General features: G+C 36.8%; 1 pseudogene across 1 annotated transcript in view; it reads right to left on the bottom strand.

Moving 5' to 3' along the window:
• Positions 1 to 16820, bottom strand: part of LOC132162960 (TMV resistance protein N-like) — a 38321-nt pseudogene extending 21501 nt beyond the window's left edge. Inside the window, exons 1-3 of the transcript XR_015912984.1 lie at positions 16516 to 16820; positions 15500 to 16037; positions 12364 to 13455 (exon numbers count right to left, since the gene is read on the bottom strand). The product of XR_015912984.1 is annotated as a TMV resistance protein N-like (transcript). The remainder of the gene's footprint in view (positions 1 to 12363; positions 13456 to 15499; positions 16038 to 16515) is intronic.
• Positions 16821 to 17808: the final 988 nt, after the last annotated feature.

The following is a 17808-nucleotide window of genomic DNA, read 5'->3' as shown; positions in this document are numbered from 1 at the left end:
TCGTTATAGATTATGTGATAAAAACCTTTACAGGAGTAAGCATTAGGACTTACTGAAGTAATGGATAAGAAGAAGAAGAAGAATCTGAAGGGGAAATGGCGGGAGGATAGAGTGTCTCAAGGAACCTCTCCAAAAGCCTCTAAAAAACCTCTGCCTTACAATGGGGGAGGGGAGCCCGTTATATAGGCTAAGCAAAAGTAAAACAGTAAATTACAATCATGAGCCGCGTTCATGCGGTCAAAAGCAAACAGTAAAAAGTAAACAGTAAAGGCACGTCTGGCGCCAGTCTGAACAGTGAAAGCATCAATCTGGAACAGAAGATTGTCGGCACTGTAGTGTCGGCAGACAAATCTTGAACATTGAGTGAACAGTGCATCTGAACAGTGATCCTGCGCGTGTCGTCTGGACATGAACAGTAAGAGTGAACAGTGATTTTGCACAGTAACTCCAAGTAGATCAAAACAGTGATCCGTCTAAGATCAAGGAGAACCAAATACTCTGAAACCAGCCGTCAGGGGCTAGTCCTGTTAAATAGAACCAATCTGGCCGTTATGAAGCCAGTCTTGGGAACCCAAATTATTCTTCATTATCAAGAGGACCAATAGAGTCAAGATAAGTCTGAATCCATTGCTTCTTTTTAGAACAATATTTGGGGACAGGAGGAGGATTAGGTGCAGAATATGGCACAATGACATCATATCTGCGAGTCATAAGCTCAACTTTTTTAACAATGGGACCAATTTTTGGAGACATTGTCCAAGTTTTGCATTGAAACCAGCGTCTTTCAATCTTTTCTTGATTTCTGGCATATTTCCATTTGAGAAACCAAGGAATTCTGAATTCTCTGGCAAAATAAAGCATGGGAGAAAAAATAGGGTTGTAATGGGCAATAAAGCCTTTACAGCCAACATGAGAAGAGAATAGGTGAAAAGCATAAACAAGAGGATCAGGAAGAACATCAATTGTTAGGCCAAAATAATCCCACCAATGTTTGAACCAAGGGGGAAGCAGGCAATTGAAATCTTCAATGAAAGTAATGAACCAGAAGTGTTTGGACTCAGGGTTCTGGTAAAGCATAAAGCGAAACCAGGCATTGACATAATCATAATATGAAAAGCAAACTGGAGAATTGGAAGAGGGGAGAAGTTGAGATGGGTGGGAGCCCCATTCTTCAACGGAAATGAATTTGACAATATAGGCAATAGTCCCAACAGCCGTTAAAGGGTTGTCTTTTTTGGGAATAGACCTAAATTTGATAGAACTGGTTTTGACCAGTATATCAGTGAAAAAAGGCAAATCTTTCAGAGGATGCTCAGGAATCCAATGAAAATGAGCAGGGAAATAATTGAAGGCTAACTGTCCAGGAGTCCTGGAGAGATCTTGGGAAGAAAACAAATATTGAGAAAATGGTAGGGTAACCCAAGGGAAGGATAAAACAATTGGGTTAGAATTTGGTTCCGTCTGAGAACCAGGTTGGGAGCTGGATTCCGTATGGGAATCTGAAACAGGAGGAATATAACCATGAAATGCAGAAGAATCTGACTGAACAATAAGTGGGGATTTCCCAAAAACACATGAAGTATGGGTCACGGGTTCTCCAAGAAAATCAAGGGGAATCATGTCAAGTGGGATGGAAGGAAAAGGCTTCAAAACAGGATTAACCTTTTCCTTTCCCTTGTTGCTGGCCATTGTGGCACTGCAAGAATTCACGGGTAAGAAAATCAGGGATTGAATTGTTTGAGCCTTTGATGTATTCAATATCAAAATCAAAAACACTCAAAATAGCTTGCCATCTGGCAAAAATCTGTTTTGATGCAATATTTTCAACATCTTTTTTCAAAATATACTTGGCTGATTTGCAATCAATTCTTAAAAGAAATTTTTGATTGAGTAAATCAGACTGAAATTTAGTAATGCACAAAACAACAGAAAGTATTTCTTTCTTAATAGTACTATAATTACTTTGCGCAGAATTCCATGATCCAGAATGAAACCGAACAATTTGTTCAGAAGATTCTGGGTTAGATTCTGATGGAACAACTTGTTTGAGAATACCTCCAAAGCCAATTTCAGAGGCGTCAGTATCAACAATCTCGAAAGAATTATCAGAAGGGATACCTAGACAAGGGAGAGTCTTGACATGGAGTTTGATTTCTTTGACAAGAGCAGTATGGACAACTGACCAAGGGGGAGGATTGCCTTGCAACCTTTCAAATAAAGGTTTACAATGTTTTCGCAAATCCTTGTAGAAATCAGCAATATAATTCAAAGAACCAAGAAATCGTTGGAGTTGAGATTTCTCAGAGATGACATCAGGAAATTTATCCGCAAATTGAATCGCCCTGTCAATAGGACGAATCTGACCTTTAGAAATATCAAACCCAAGAAATCTGATTTTATCTTGGAAGAGTTTGATCTTCTTGGCAGAAACAACAAGCCCGTTATATCGAATAGTTTCTAGGAACAATTTCAAATGTTTCCAGTGTTCATCGATGGACTTAGAGAAAACAAGAACATCATCAATGTAAACAATAGTGAAATGACTGAATGGGTTAAAAATATCGTTCATGATATTCTGGAACTCACTCGGGGCATTTTTCAAACCAAAAGGCATAACATTCCACTCATAGTGACCAAAAGGGGTAGTAAAGGCCGTTTTGTACCTATCACTATCCTTAATCTGGACTTGCCAAAATCCCGATTTTAAATCGAACTTAGAGAAGACAACAGCGTCGTTCAGACGACTGACCAAATCCTTCCTATTGGGGATGGGATACCTAATCCATTCTAACACATCATTGAGGGTCTTGTAGTTAATGACTAACCTTGGGGCACCTCGTTCTAACTCAGCATTTTTCATGACATAAAAAGCAGCAGAGGACCAAGGGGACTTACTCTTACGAATAATACCCTTAGCAATCAAATCAGCAATTTCTTTTTGACAAAATTCTAAAGTTTCGGCATTCATTTGAATGGGCCTAGCTTTAGTTGGAATTTTGTTTTCAGAAAAATCTTTAACATACGGTAAAGAAACAATATGCTTTTTCCTATGCCAAAAAGCATTAGGAAAATCAGAACAAACAGAGTCAACAATCAAGGTATTGAAAGCAGAAATTTTTGATTGCAAAAGCTCGTCCGAGAGCTGTTCAGCAATCTTCTTATACCTTAATTCTTGTTTGAGGAAATTGAGTTGTTTATGCTTAGCAGAGACTAGATTTAAACAACCGTTATCAATTTCGGATTTAGTGGCAAAAGGAAATTTTATTTCAAATCCCATCTTAACAGTCGAGACACCAGTGTCATCAATTGTTAAAGGGTAAAGCATAGCAATGAAAGGTAAACCAAGAATGACTTTATCAGTCATGTTCTTGACCAAAACAGCAGGGATATGAAAACAGACATTGTTTTGACAAACATGAACATTGTTTAGTTCATACTTGAATTTTGTTGGAACTCCTTCCAACATTACTTCTCGTATTTCTGATTATTTAAACAATCTTCGATGCCCTACTATGTCTGATTATAGATGGTATCAAGATGTTTTTCTTTCCCGTGTTATGTCTTCTTTTAAGATTCAATATTCTGTCAAAACTGTTGAACAGACCTTTCCGGTCTCGGGTAATAATCAGACTATTACCTTGTTCAGCAAGCGTTTTGTTAATGATGCTCTTGCTAAAAAATACAGATTTTTGCATATTGGTTCTGTCCAAGTTGCAGTCAAATCTTTGACTCGACTCGGTATTAATGCTTCTGTTTTGCTTTGTTTGCGTGATGCTCGTTTTCTTGATTTTAAAACTAGCATTATTGGTTTAATTCAGTCATCTTTATTTGGTGGTCCTGTCCACTTTGATGTTTTCCCAAATATGTCTCTGAGTTTAACCGATGTTCATATTCTGAAAGCACTAACGCTGAATATTCTCACATCTGGTTATAATATGGAAGAAGGTAGCCATCCTGTGGCTGTCATCTATCGTATTTATTACAAGTTGATGAAAACAAATCTTGATCCAAGTGCTGTGATTAAGAATACAGGCGAATCAACTCTGTTGATTCAGAGTTCTACTCAGAATGCTCATATTAAAACTCTTTGGTTTCTGGGAAGGATCCGCAAAGGGATCATAGGGAGCAGCAAGAGTGCTGGAATAAGAAACCTGGGAACCAGGATTAAAAGGAGTAAATCTGTTGGTTAGGGCAACAGATGAAAATGGCAAAGGGGAAGCAGTAGGAACAATGGAAGACTCTAACTTGATGGTCAGAGCCTTGGAAGTGACTTTCTCTTTATCTTTTTTGCTTGCCATGGTGGCACTGCAAAATTTCAAAAGGAAAGAAATCAGGAATAAAGAAAAAATCTTTAAAATATCACGAAATAATTTTAAAATTATTTTGATGCAAAGTAAAACAGTTATAATAATATGCGCCATGTGCTGGGTGCAGGTATGAACAGTAGGTAAAACACGGCCGTTAGGGGGAGTGTTTAAGCAAGATAAAGTTCTAATGGGAGCAGGATACTCATCAGACTCTAATCCTGAAAACTTATTAATTAACCTATTAATATCAATTTCAAATTTGGAAACAAATTGGAACTGAATATTTGAACCAAACTTGACAGTAGAAACACCAATTTCATCTGCAGAAAATGGATAAAGCAAAGAAAGAAAAGGCATGCCAAGAATTACTTTTTCTTTCATATTTTTCACAAGAACTGCAGAAGTATGAAAATGAACATCATTTTGGCAAAGCAAAAGTAAAAACAGTAAATTACAATCATGAGCCGCGTTCATGCGGTCAAAAGCAAACAGTAAAAAGTAAACAGTAAAGGCACGTCTGGCGCCAGTCTGAACAGTGAAAGCATCAATCTGGAACAGAAGATTGTAGGCACTGTAGTGTCGGCAGACAAATCTTGAACATTGAGTGAACAGTGCATCTGAACAGTGATCCTGCGCGTCTCGTCCGGACATGAACAGTAAGAGTGAACAGTGATTTTGCACAGTAACTCCAAGTAGATCAAAACAGTGATCCGTCTAAGATCAAGGAGAACCAAATACTCTGAAACCAGCCGTCAGGGGCTAGTCCTGTTAAATAGAACCAATCTGGCCGTTATGAAGCCAGTCTTGGGAACCCAAATTATTCTTCATTATCAAGAGGACCAATAGAGTCAAGATAAGTCTGAATCCATTGCTTCTTTTTAGAACAATATTTGGGGACAGGAGGAGGATTAGGTGCAGAATATGGCACAATGGCATCATATCTGCGAGTCATAAGCTCAACTTTTTTAACAATGGGACCAATTTTTGGAGACATTGTCCAAGTTTTGCATTGAAACCAGCGTCTTTCAATCTTTTCTTGATTTCTGGCATATTTCCATTTGAGAAACCAAGGAATTCTGAATTCTCTGGCAAAATAAAGCATGGGAGAAAAAATAGGGTTGTAATGGGCAATAAAGCCTTTACAGCCAACATGAGAAGAGAATAGGTGAAAAGCATAAACAAGAGGATCAGGAAGAACATCAATTGTTAGGCCAAAATAATCCCACCAATGTTTGAACCAAGGGGGAAGCAGGCAATTGAAATCTTCAATGAAAGTAATGAACCAGAAGTGTTTGGACTCAGGGTTCTGGTAAAGCATAAAGCGAAACCAGGCATTGACATAATCATAATATGAAAAGCAAACTGGAGAATTGGAAGAGGGAAGAAGTTGAGATGGGTGGGAGCCCCATTCTTCAACGGAAATGAATTTGACAATATAGGCAATAGTCCCGAGTTTTCCCCTTTCCCCTTTTGGTATCAAAGCCATAAGAGTTGTCGGTCTCTTTTGCTGCCTTGATTATACATCTTCTCTCTTTTTCCCCCCCTGAGTGCATAGTCTTTCTCCCCTCCTTTTTATTTACCCCCTGTTAAACCTTCTCTGTGTCGAGATCCTAGTCTGCTTTAGGCTCCTCCACCCCGTCGGTACAGTTTCAAGTGACCACCCCGTCACCTCAGTTTGCGAACCTGTAAGTCCCGTTGAAAGCCCAGGAGAGGCGTGTTAGGGCATTAAGTAGGTGCTGAGGGCTAGGCCAAGGGTATGCGTCACCTGTACGGCAGGCCAAGGGTATGCGTTGAGAGTAGAGTTGCCTAGGAAGAACCCTACATACAGAGACTGTTTACACAGTGTGTGAGTACCTAGGATGAGATCCTTTAAGACTTCACCCAGTGAGTGATTTTGAGTTTAGTTTGTGTGTCATAATGTGGAGATTTAATTCTTCTGTTTGCTCTAATTCCAGTTTGCCACCAGACGTGGTTAACTATGAAAACATTTTGGTTGATGGTGATAATGATTTCAGTAAGTGGAACATTCCCAAGCTGGACGCTAGGGATGTCTACAACACTACTTGGTTTCAATCTTCTTTTAAGATTCAACATTCTGTCAAAACTGTTGAACAGACCTTTCCGGTCTCGGGTAATAATCAGACTATTACCTTGTTCAGCAAGCGTTTTGTTAATGATGCTCTTGCTAAAAAATACAGATTTTTGCATATTGGTTCTGTCCAAGTTGCAGTCAAATCTTTGACTCAACTCGGTATTAATGCTTCTGTTTTGCTTTGTTTGCGTGATGCTCGTTTTCTTGATTTTAAAACTAGCATTATTGGTTTAATTCAGTCATCTTTATTTGGTGGTCCTGTCCACTTTGATGTTTTCCCAAATATGTCTCTGAGTTTAACCGATGTTCATATTCTGAAAGCACTAACGCTGAATATTCTCACATCTGGTTATAATATGGAAGAAGGTAGCCATCCTGTTGCTATCATCTACCGTATTTATTATAAGTTGATGAAAACAAATCTTGATCCACGTGCTGTGATTAAGAATACAGGCGAATCAACTCTGTTGATTCAGAGTTCTACTCAGAATGCTCATATTAAAACTCCAAAAATGATTCGATGGGCTGAGATTGACCTCCCCATCGAATGGCTTTTGGAAGGTGTTGCAAAACCTTCTCGAGTAGTTAACGATGCCTCTAATCTTGATTACATCCAACAGTATATGGATGGATCTGTTAAAATCAATTTTGCTGATTTGGGATATTCAAAGAGAATTGAACGTCCCCTGTTGATTAACGAACGAAGGAATTCTTTTGCGGGTTCAACGACCTCAGAAGGACTCCGTCGTAGAGATAAAGATGTTGACGAATCACTTGACGATTCTCCTCATCTTCATCCCACAGTTAATCCTGGTTTGAAACTCAAAGGAATTTCTACCGATTCCCAAGTTTCATCTGCTTTTTATTCTACGAAAAATCATCCCCTAACGGATGACGATCGTGGATCTCTTTCTCCTTCTGCTTCTGATTTTGTTGCTCCTATTCCCCCGAGTTTTCCCCACCAGTGTAATGTTATCACTGCTCATAACAGAGATTTCTTCTCTGTCATTGATTGGTCTGCTTTGAACAAAGATTTTTCTTCAAAAGAAAATCGTGAGTTGCGGCATGCTTACCGTGCCAAATATTCCCAAAAGGAACGAGATCGTATCAAGGTCCAATGGGCTGAAGGTATGATCGAGTCCCAGACTCACATTTTGTTTTTTGATTTTCTTCAAAAACATTTTCCGGACGAAAATGATTTGAACGTTGTCAAAAAGAAGTTTGTCAAAGAGGATAAATCTGTCATCAGATCTTCCCATCCTCCTACTGAAAACACTCTTCTTGATGTCAACAACATGGTTGTTAAGTGTTCCCCTTTCAAAACTCATGATAAGGACCCTATCACTAACGATAGGAGAATCATCGAGCAATCAGAAAACCCTATGATTTCTCTCACAGATTTGTCAAAACTTTCTTATCAAAAGACCTCCCAGGAAAACCTTGAGAAAATTGACAAATTCCTTTCTGAGTTCTCTAAAGATAGTGCTAGTTCTTCTGAACAAGACATTAGCACCAAAACCCAATCTCTTTCCGATTCTGAAAATTCCTCTCAAGAATCCGATGACTCTAACGTCAGAATTCTTGAACAAAACTTTGGTAAGATTGAAATGGAATCTAACTTCCAAAGGATCTTTAACGGATCTGTCAATCCTACAAAAGATTTTGAGTATGCCCTTCTTAATAAAATCAACTATGATTGTATTAGTACTTGTTCTGTTCTTACCAAGCACAAGGAACAAAACAATACTAAAACATCTCCTGAAAAAACTTTGGAAAATTTTTCAAAACAAAAATCCAAAGAAGTTACGATCTCAGATTTAAAATACGAGATTCGTAATATCAGGAAAGATATGGTCGATTTAAAAAAGAATAAGCATCTCCTTATCCCTACTTCTAAAAAACCCCATCTTGTCAATTTAATCAACAAAGTGGTTCCCCCCAAATGGCATTCTAACGTGCATATCATTGTTTCTCCTGATTTTACTCTTGATGTTATTGCTCTAATTGATTCTGGTGCTGATTTGAATTGTATCCAAGAAGGATTAATTCCCAGCAAATTTTTTGAAAAATCCACAGAACGGCTGCATTCAGCCAGTGGAGAGAGGTTAAATATCAAGTATGAACTAAACAATGTTCATGTTTGTCAAAACAATGTCTGTTTTCATATCCCTGCTGTTTTGGTCAAGAACATGACTGATAAAGTCATTCTTGGATTACCTTTCATTGCTATGCTTTACCCTTTAACAATTGATGACACTGGTGTCTCGACTGTTAAGATGGGATTTGAAATAAAATTTCCTTTTGCCACTAAATCCGAAATTGATAACGGTTGTTTAAATTTAGTCTCTGCTAAGCATAAACAACTCAATTTCCTCAAACAAGAATTAAGGTATAAGAAGATTGCTGAACAGCTCTCGGACGAGCTTTTGCAATCAAAAATTTCTGCTTTCAATACCTTGATTGTTGACTCTGTTTGTTTTGATTTTCCTAATGCTTTTTGGCATAGGAAAAAGCATATTGTTTCTTTACCGTATGTTAAAGATTTTTCTGAAAACAAAATTCCAACTAAAGCTAGGCCCATTCAAATGAATGCCGAAACTTTAGAATTTTGCCAAAAAGAAATTGCTGATTTGATTGCTAAGGGTATTATTCGTAAGAGTAAGTCCCCTTGGTCCTGTGCTGCTTTTTATGTCATGAAAAATGCTGAGTTAGAACGAGGTGCCCCAAGGTTAGTCATTAACTACAAGCCCCTCAATGATGTGTTAGAATGGATTAGGTATCCCATCCCCAATAGGAAGGATTTGGTCAGTCGTCTGAACGACGCTGTTGTCTTCTCTAAGTTCGATTTAAAATCGGGATTTTGGCAAGTCCAGATTAAGGATAGTGATAGGTACAAAACGGCCTTTACTACCCCTTTTGGTCACTATGAGTGGAATGTTATGCCTTTTGGTTTGAAAAATGCCCCGAGTGAGTTCCAGAATATCATGAACGATATTTTTAACCCATTCAGTCATTTCACTATTGTTTACATTGATGATGTTCTTGTTTTCTCTAAGTCCATCGATGAACACTGGAAACATTTGAAATCGTTCCTAGAAACTATTCGATATAACGGGCTTGTTGTTTCTGCCAAGAAGATCAAACTCTTCCAAGATAAAATCAGATTTCTTGGGTTTGATATTTCTAAAGGTCAGATTCGTCCTATTGACAGGGCGATTCAATTTGCGGATAAATTTCCTGATGTCATCTCTGAGAAATCTCAACTCCAACGATTTCTTGGTTCTTTGAATTATATTGCTGATTTCTACAAGGATTTGCGAAAACATTGTAAACCTTTATTTGAAAGGTTGCAAGGCAATCCTCCCCCTTGGTCAGTTGTCCATACTGCTCTTGTCAAAGAAATCAAACTCCATGTCAAGACTCTCCCTTGTCTAGGCATCCCTTCTGATAATTCTTTCGAGATTGTTGATACTGACGCCTCTGAAATTGGCTTTGGAGGTATTCTCAAACAAGTTGTTCCATCAGAATCTAACCCAGAATCTTCTGAACAAATTGTTCGGTTTCATTCTGGATCATGGAATTCTGCGCAAAGTAATTATAGTACTATTAAGAAAGAAATATTTTCTGTTGTTTTGTGCATTACTAAATTTCAGTCTGATTTACTCAATCAAAAATTTCTTTTAAGAATTGATTGCAAATCAGCCAAGTATATTTTGAAAAAAGATGTTGAAAATATTGCATCAAAACAGATTTTTGCCAGATGGCAAGCTATTTTGAGTGTTTTTGATTTTGATATTGAATACATCAAAGGCTCAAACAATTCAATACCTGATTTTCTTACCCGTGAATTCTTGCAGTGCCACAATGGCCAGCAACAAGGGAAAGGAAAAGGTTAATCCTGTTTTGAAGCCTTGTCCTTCCATCCCACTTGACATGATTCCCCTTGATTTTCTTGGAGAACCCGTGACCCATACTTCATGTGTTTTTGGGAAATCCCCACTTATTGTCCAGTCAGATTCTTCTGCATTTCATGGTTATATTCTTCCTGTTTCAGATTCCCAGACGGAATCCAGCTCCCAACCTGGTTCTCAGACGGAACCAAATTCTAACCCAATTGTTTTATCCTTCCCTTGGGTTACCCTACCATTTTCTCAATATTTGTTTTCTTCCCAAGATCTCTCCAGGACTCCTGGACAGTTAGCCTTCAATTATTTCCCTGCTCATTTTCATTGGATTCCTGAGCATCCTCTGAAAGATTTGCCTTTTTTCACTGATATACTGGTCAAAACCAGTTCTATCAAATTTAGGTCTATTCCCAAAAAAGACAACCCTTTAACGGCTGTTGGGACTATTGCCTATATTGTCAAATTCATTTCCGTTGAAGAATGGGGCTCCCACCCATCTCAACTTCTCCCCTCTTCCAATTCTCCAGTTTGCTTTTCATATTATGATTATGTCAATGCCTGGTTTCGCTTTATGCTTTACCAGAACCCTGAGTCCAAACACTTCTGGTTCATTACTTTCATTGAAGATTTCAATTGCCTGCTTCCCCCTTGGTTCAAACATTGGTGGGATTATTTTGGCCTAACAATTGATGTTCTTCCTGATCCTCTTGTTTATGCTTTTCACCTATTCTCTTCTCATGTTGGCTGTAAAGGCTTTATTGCCCATTACAACCCTATTTTTTCTCCCATGCTTTATTTTGCCAGAGAATTCAGAATTCCTTGGTTTCTCAAATGGAAATATGCCAAAAATCAAGAAAAGATTGAAAGACGCTGGTTTCAATGCAAAACTTGGACAATGTCTCCAAAAATTGGTCCCATTGTTAAAAAAGTTGAGCTTATGACTCGCAGATATGATGCCATTGTGCCATATTCTGCACCTAATCCTCCTCCTGTCCCCAAATATTGTTCTAAAAAGAAGCAATGGATTCAGACTTATCTTGACTCTATTGGTCCTCTTGATAATGAAGAATAATTTGGGTTCCCAAGACTGGCTTCATAACGGCCAGATTGGTTCTATTTAACAGGACTAGCCCCTGACGGCTGGTTTCAGAGTATTTGGTTCTCCTTGATCTTAGACGGATCACTGTTTTGATCTACTTGGAGTTACTGTGCAAAATCACTGTTCACTCTTACTGTTCATGTCCAGACGACACGCGCAGGATCACTGTTCAGATGCACTGTTCACTCAATGTTCAAGATTTGTCTGCCGACACTACAGTGCCGACAATCTTCTGTTCCAGATTGATGCTTTCACTGTTCAGACTGGCGCCAGACGTGCCTTTACTGTTTACTTTTTACTGTTTGCTTTTGACCGCATGAACGCGGCTCATGATTGTAATTTACTGTTTTACTTTTGCTTAGCCTATATAACGGGCTCCCCTCCCCCATTGTAAGGCAAAGGTTTTTTAGAGGCTTTTGGAGAGGTTCCTTGAGACACTCTATCCTCCCGCCATTTCCCCTTCAGATTCTTCTTCTTCTTCTTATCCATTACTTCAGTAAGTCCTAACGCTTACTCCTGTAAAGGTTTTTATCACATAATCTATAACGATTATCTGTTTTCTGAGTTTAAGTTTTATCAACTGCTTTTATCTTCAGTTGTTTATTTTGATTATATATTTGTCATACCGCCATCTTGGACGGTTCTATTGCTTTGATTTACAACTGCTTATTTTCTGCATCTATTATCACCTCCCCTTACCCCTGCATCTATATGCATCCTGCGCTTCCTCCTTTCCCCTTTTGGTATCAGAGCCCCTTTCCCTAGTCTGCTTTAGGCTCCTCCACCCCGTCGGTACAGTTTCAAGTGACCACCCCGTCACCTCAGTTTGCGAACCTGTAAGTCCCGTTGAAAGCCCAGGAGAGGCGTGTTAGGGCATAAAGTAGGTGCTGAGGGCTCGGCCAAGGGTATGCGTCTCTATATATATATATATATATAAGTGAAAATGCATATGCCTCTTACCATACGCTTGTGTAGTACATTTACGACATCCTCATGAAACCACAACCTGCTGCGTTTTCCTGGATATTTGGGTGATTCTTCACAAACAATTTCTCTTCCCATATCTCGAATCAAATTATGCATCTTCAACTTATCTTGGTAATCAATTGTCACTAGTGACCTCTCATGAGAATGGAAATATCAATCTCTGAAGAGAAATTACAATCATCAAAGATTTTGATAGCATATTCTTTATCCATACCAACAAAGAAACATGCAATATCAAGGAATATGTCCTGTTGAAATTTTTCCAATGAATCAAAACTTATTTTAAGTATTTTTTGAATCTTGTCATGAGGAGTTCTTTGTAATTTTTTCAATTTACTTTTCCAATCAGCAATGCTTCTTCCTTTGAGAAAAGAACCCAAAGTGATAAGAGCTAATGGAAGTCCTCCAGCATAATGCACTGCTTCAGACGAAAGCCCTGAATAATCTCCAGAAGGATTGGCCATCTTGAAGGCATGCCAACTGAACAATCGAAGAGACTCCCAATAATTCAATACTTCTACTTTATATTTTTCATCTACTTCCAATTGACTTAGCAAATGTTCATCTCTAGTTGTTACAATGATTCTACTTCCAGGACCAAACCATTGCTTTTCACATAACACGTGTAAGTTTTCAAAGTCATCAACATCATCAAGAATAACAAGAACCTTTTTTCCACGAGCTCTTTCCTCAATTATATTAATTCCTCTATCAACATTACCAATCTTCAAATTCGTTTTCAAGTTATCATTAAGAAGTTGTTCTTGTAAATGAACTAAGCCATTGGGCTTTTCTAAACTTTCTTTAAGGTTTGAAAGAAAACTACTTCCTTCAAATGCAACACGTATTTCATTATAGATAACTTTTGCTAAAGTTGTTTTACCCACTCCACCCATTTCGTAAATGCCCACAATACGAACATCAAGTGTTCCAAGATTTAATAAATCTTTAATTTGATGAACACGAGACTCCATTCCTATTGGGTGTTTGGCAACATCCAAGCGAGCAGGGTTCACTTTACACAAAACTTCTTCAACAATCTCTTTGATGAATCTTGATTCATACCTGATTATTATGATTCAAATGTAAAACAAAACAACGAGGTAAACACGTCATGTTATCATTCCAGTCATTTGAGACTAATACGTCATGACAAGCAATTAGGCTTGATAAAATTATTGATAATTTTCATTTAAATATATTTCTATATAATTTCTCCTCCTATTGACATGAAACAATTATATTAATTGGTGTCTTCCAGTATAAAAAGCCATTAACTGTTTCTTGCAAAGTATGGTTACAATATCGATCATTCCTCTCAAGTGTATGATATTTTATCAAAAAAGCAATCCTAGACTTGATAATTCGAGAAAAAAAAAAAAAAAAAAAAAGTTTCTCTAGATGGCGTGATCTTGATCTACTGATAGCTAGATTGGGCACAGAACATAAACCATTAACAATCCATTTAGCTCAATGTTACTTCTTCTTTTTTATCAGTTTTGTCTAAAATTCAAAAGAAAAGAAAAGACAATTCCATTTAGCTCAATGGAGGGAAGATGCAAGTCTGTGAATTTCCAAATCGTGAAAGACAATTCCACAAGTGACAAAGAAAAACAGGCAAGTGTAAGAGTGAACTTTCTCCGTATTTTTTTTAAATTAAAAATTAGGATAAATGTGAATTAGTAGATATATAAATTTAATAGTAAATCTATGATAAATATCTAAGTAAACATACATTTTGTGATCTCTCATTGAGCTTTTTTTTTTTTTTTCTTTGGACTTTCTCTTTTAAGGTTTGTCATAGATTTAAAAGAGAAATGCTAGAATCTAATAAAAACTTCATATTTTTCCCATAAAAATTCATATGGCAAGATGTCACATATCTTTTTTTTGTGGAAGAAAAAAGACAAAATAAAAATAAGATGATGTGACATTTTGCCACATGGACTTTTATGGGCAAAATATGGAGTTTTTATTAGATTCTAACATATCTCGATTTAAAATAGGTCATTCCGTGTGTTTTTTGTCCAATAAGATGACGTCTGTTAATGCCACATCAGCATTTTTGACACATAAAATTTAAATAACTTTTAATTTTATTAAATTAAAATCTTAAAAAGAGAACAATTAAAAAAACAAAGAACCCAAAAGGGCACCCCTACCGCTGGGTTGGGGATGGTGCCGGATGGCAAAGGGTGGCTCGTTCCAAGGGGGTCCATTAGGCCTTGGGGCTCCTTTTATTTTTTGTTATTGTTCTTTTCATATTTTAATTATTTTATATATATTTTTTAATAAAGTTATTATTATTTTAATTTGACATGACAAAAATGCTAACGTAGCACTAAAAATGTCGTTTTCTTCGACCCATGAATGACCCATTTCAAATCCAAGGAAAAAAAAAAAAATCATATCCCTTCAAACTACCATTCAATTGACCATATCTTTTTTAAACTTTGAACTAGAACAATGTCCCCCAAATTACTAAAAAATTGTCAATGTCCTCCAAGGCCAGTCAAATAGATAAAATGGCTTTATAATTTTTTATTAAAACATAAATACCCCGATAAATTCTAAAAAAGAAAGAATATATAATTTTTCAAAAAGAAAATTTAATTTTTTTCGTTAAGAAATAAAAAAATTTATTTAATTTTTTTAAAAATAAAAATAAATTTGGCCACTCCTGATTTCTATGTTTTTTTATTATTTATTTATAGTTTTTTTTTATAGAATTTTTCGTATTTTTGTTTTTATTTTATTAAATGTATTTTCTTAATTTTTTGTAGTTTGAGAAGGACATTGTTTTAATTGAAAGTTTGAATGAACATTGTCAATTGAATAGTAGTTTGAAAGGATTATATAGACTCAATTGTCGAAGGAAGAGATGTATTTCCACAATGACCGAAGCATGCCGAATTAATTTGAAATTCTTTTGATTGATGTATATTTGTATTAAATTTGGATTCTAAAGCAATCTCCAGGAATTTTATTTGTATTTTATTCGTGTTTTATTAGATCAGTTTTAATCTAAAATTAAAAAGAAAGAAAAAAAAAAAAGAGAAAAGCAAATTAAAAACTGCATGTAAAAGAAGAAGAGTCCATAGCAAAATACCCATTTGCAACGCTTTCAAGATCCCAACCGGAACAATTTGCTGCTTCAGTAAGAGCTGCTCTCCACCTCTGCACCTTTTCCATATCGGTCTAAAACTTCTCTTCATGCCTAACAAATGCTTCAGCAAAAGTTCCGATTTGTTTTCGAACATCTGAAGTGTTCACGTGATAAAATATGGGAAAAAGAGTGTGGCCTACGGTATTCTTACGGTGCACGATCTCCACAAGTTCATCAAGGCACCACCTAGAAGAAGCATAGCTTTTGGAGAAAATCACAATGGAAATTCTCGATCCACAAATCGCATTAAGTAATTCAGTAGATATGTTCTCCCCTCTTCGAAGCTCCTCATCATCTCGGAAGGTACGAATTCCAACACTCACCAAGGTGAAGTAGAGATGATCAATGAAGTTTTTGCGGGTGTCTTCACCTCTAAAACTTAGAAAGACATCGTGATCCCAACAAGGGTCAGAAGACGAGGGAAGGGTTGGAGTAACGGTGGAAGTCGAGGTGCTTCTTCTTGTGGTTGAGTTTGATTGGACTGGAAAATGAGACAAATTGGGTGAGTTAAGAGGAGGATAGTTTTGCTAAGCAGATTGAAAAAATAAAAAAATAAAAATAAAAAATAAAAGAGAGAAAAAGATTAATTAGTAAACATAATTCTAAGTACTCCAAATTCGTTTTACGATTATTCATTCCTTTTCTTCTTCAATTCTTTTTATATCCTCCAAGCAAAGTTTCACGCTACTAAAGAGAACACGATGATGATGATTCAGTGATATCTAAACTTGCTAATAATTTTTTTTTTTTTTATGCTTTTTAAAACATATTATAATTTATCCATTATTGAAAAAAAGGGCAACAAGAAATTCATAGCAGAAACCATGATTCCTCAAACATTAAAATTGAAACAAGGCAAGCAGAAAGAGAGTTGGACCATATCATGATTATCATCCATTGAATGCGTAAATTACATATAATATAGGATTTGAGTTTTTTAAAAGGCTTGAAAACGGTACCGTCTTCGTTTGCGCCTTCAACGACGAGAACCTTGCGAGGCTCGTTTTGGTCGTCGGATTCTGGCTCCCGCTTCCGCTTCAAGCTTTGCCGTATCACACTAAAGCTTTGGCCCATGGTTGGTAGAGTGGTAGATAGAGAGGGATGGCGGGGGGATAGTTTGGAAAAGAAATCGTCGTTTGGTAGGTAATATTAGGGGAGAAATGAGAAATGTGAGGATTCTGGGTTTGATGGCCGAGACTCAGGATTAGGATTTCTGGGTAACGAGAGAGAGAGATTTTGGGTTGAGAGGAGGGAAAGTAAGAGAGGGAGAGAGATAGATCAGAAGATGAAGATGAAGATGAAGAAAGCTCCGCGAAATTTGTAGGAGCTCTCTCTTTAATTTGCTTTTACTTGTTAGTCTTTAGATAAAGGAAAAGATCATCTACAGCTGGGTCGGTGGTGATGACTGATTGCGTGGAGGCTGCTTTCCCATTCTAAAGTTGAAATATTGCGTCCATTTTCAAAAACTTGGTTTGAAACCTTTTACTCTCTCTCTGAGATCGACGAAGTTATCCCCAAAAAAAATGATTATCTCAATTGTTAGAGTATTTATAGCAGCTTTCTCGTTATTTTTTCTATATTTAAGGATTCAAACTATTTTTTGCTTTCTATGTTAAAATACACCCTAATAACTTCCCTTAATGATTTCTTATATCATTAAAATATTTATTTTTTTAATTATTTATATATATATATATATATATATATATATATGAGAGGAGAGAGAATCGTAAGAGGAGAGAGGAGAGTGTAGAGAAGAGAGAAACGTTTTTTATGATTTTAATAATCATAAGGATTGCAATAGTGAAACCCTAAGTATAGGGTTCCACAATAGCAGCGATCCTCATGGTTGAGGCCCATTTAGGGAGTCTGTTCTGGGATATTTTTGTGATTTTTTAGACATATTCCTTATACATAGGGAACAGACTCCCTTATAGGGAGTCTATTGAAAATGCTCTTAGACCATGAGTTCACTGAAATATCACTGTATGTCTGTAATCATCCGTCCTCAGCCTGAAAGATTTTCCTTCTCTGGCCACCACCATTTTGTTCCCAATAACATATATATGATTGCAAATTTGCAATCATATTAATTCAACTTAAGGAAAAGTATCATTGAACTACAACGCCTTGACACTTTGCCCGCATGAACTATTAACTGTGACACTCGATCCCATGAAATACCATTTTGTGTCCCAAGCCCTAATTCCGTCAGGCAAAGGCTCCTTTCATCAGTCAAAGGCGTTAACTTA

The sequence above is a fragment of the Corylus avellana genome, chromosome 8, assembly GCF_965113065.1.
Source record: "Corylus avellana chromosome 8, dhCorAvel1.hap1.2, whole genome shotgun sequence".
In the NCBI taxonomy this organism is placed as follows: domain Eukaryota; kingdom Viridiplantae; phylum Streptophyta; class Magnoliopsida; order Fagales; family Betulaceae; genus Corylus; species Corylus avellana.
This window is presented reverse-complemented; position numbering and strand designations above follow the sequence as displayed.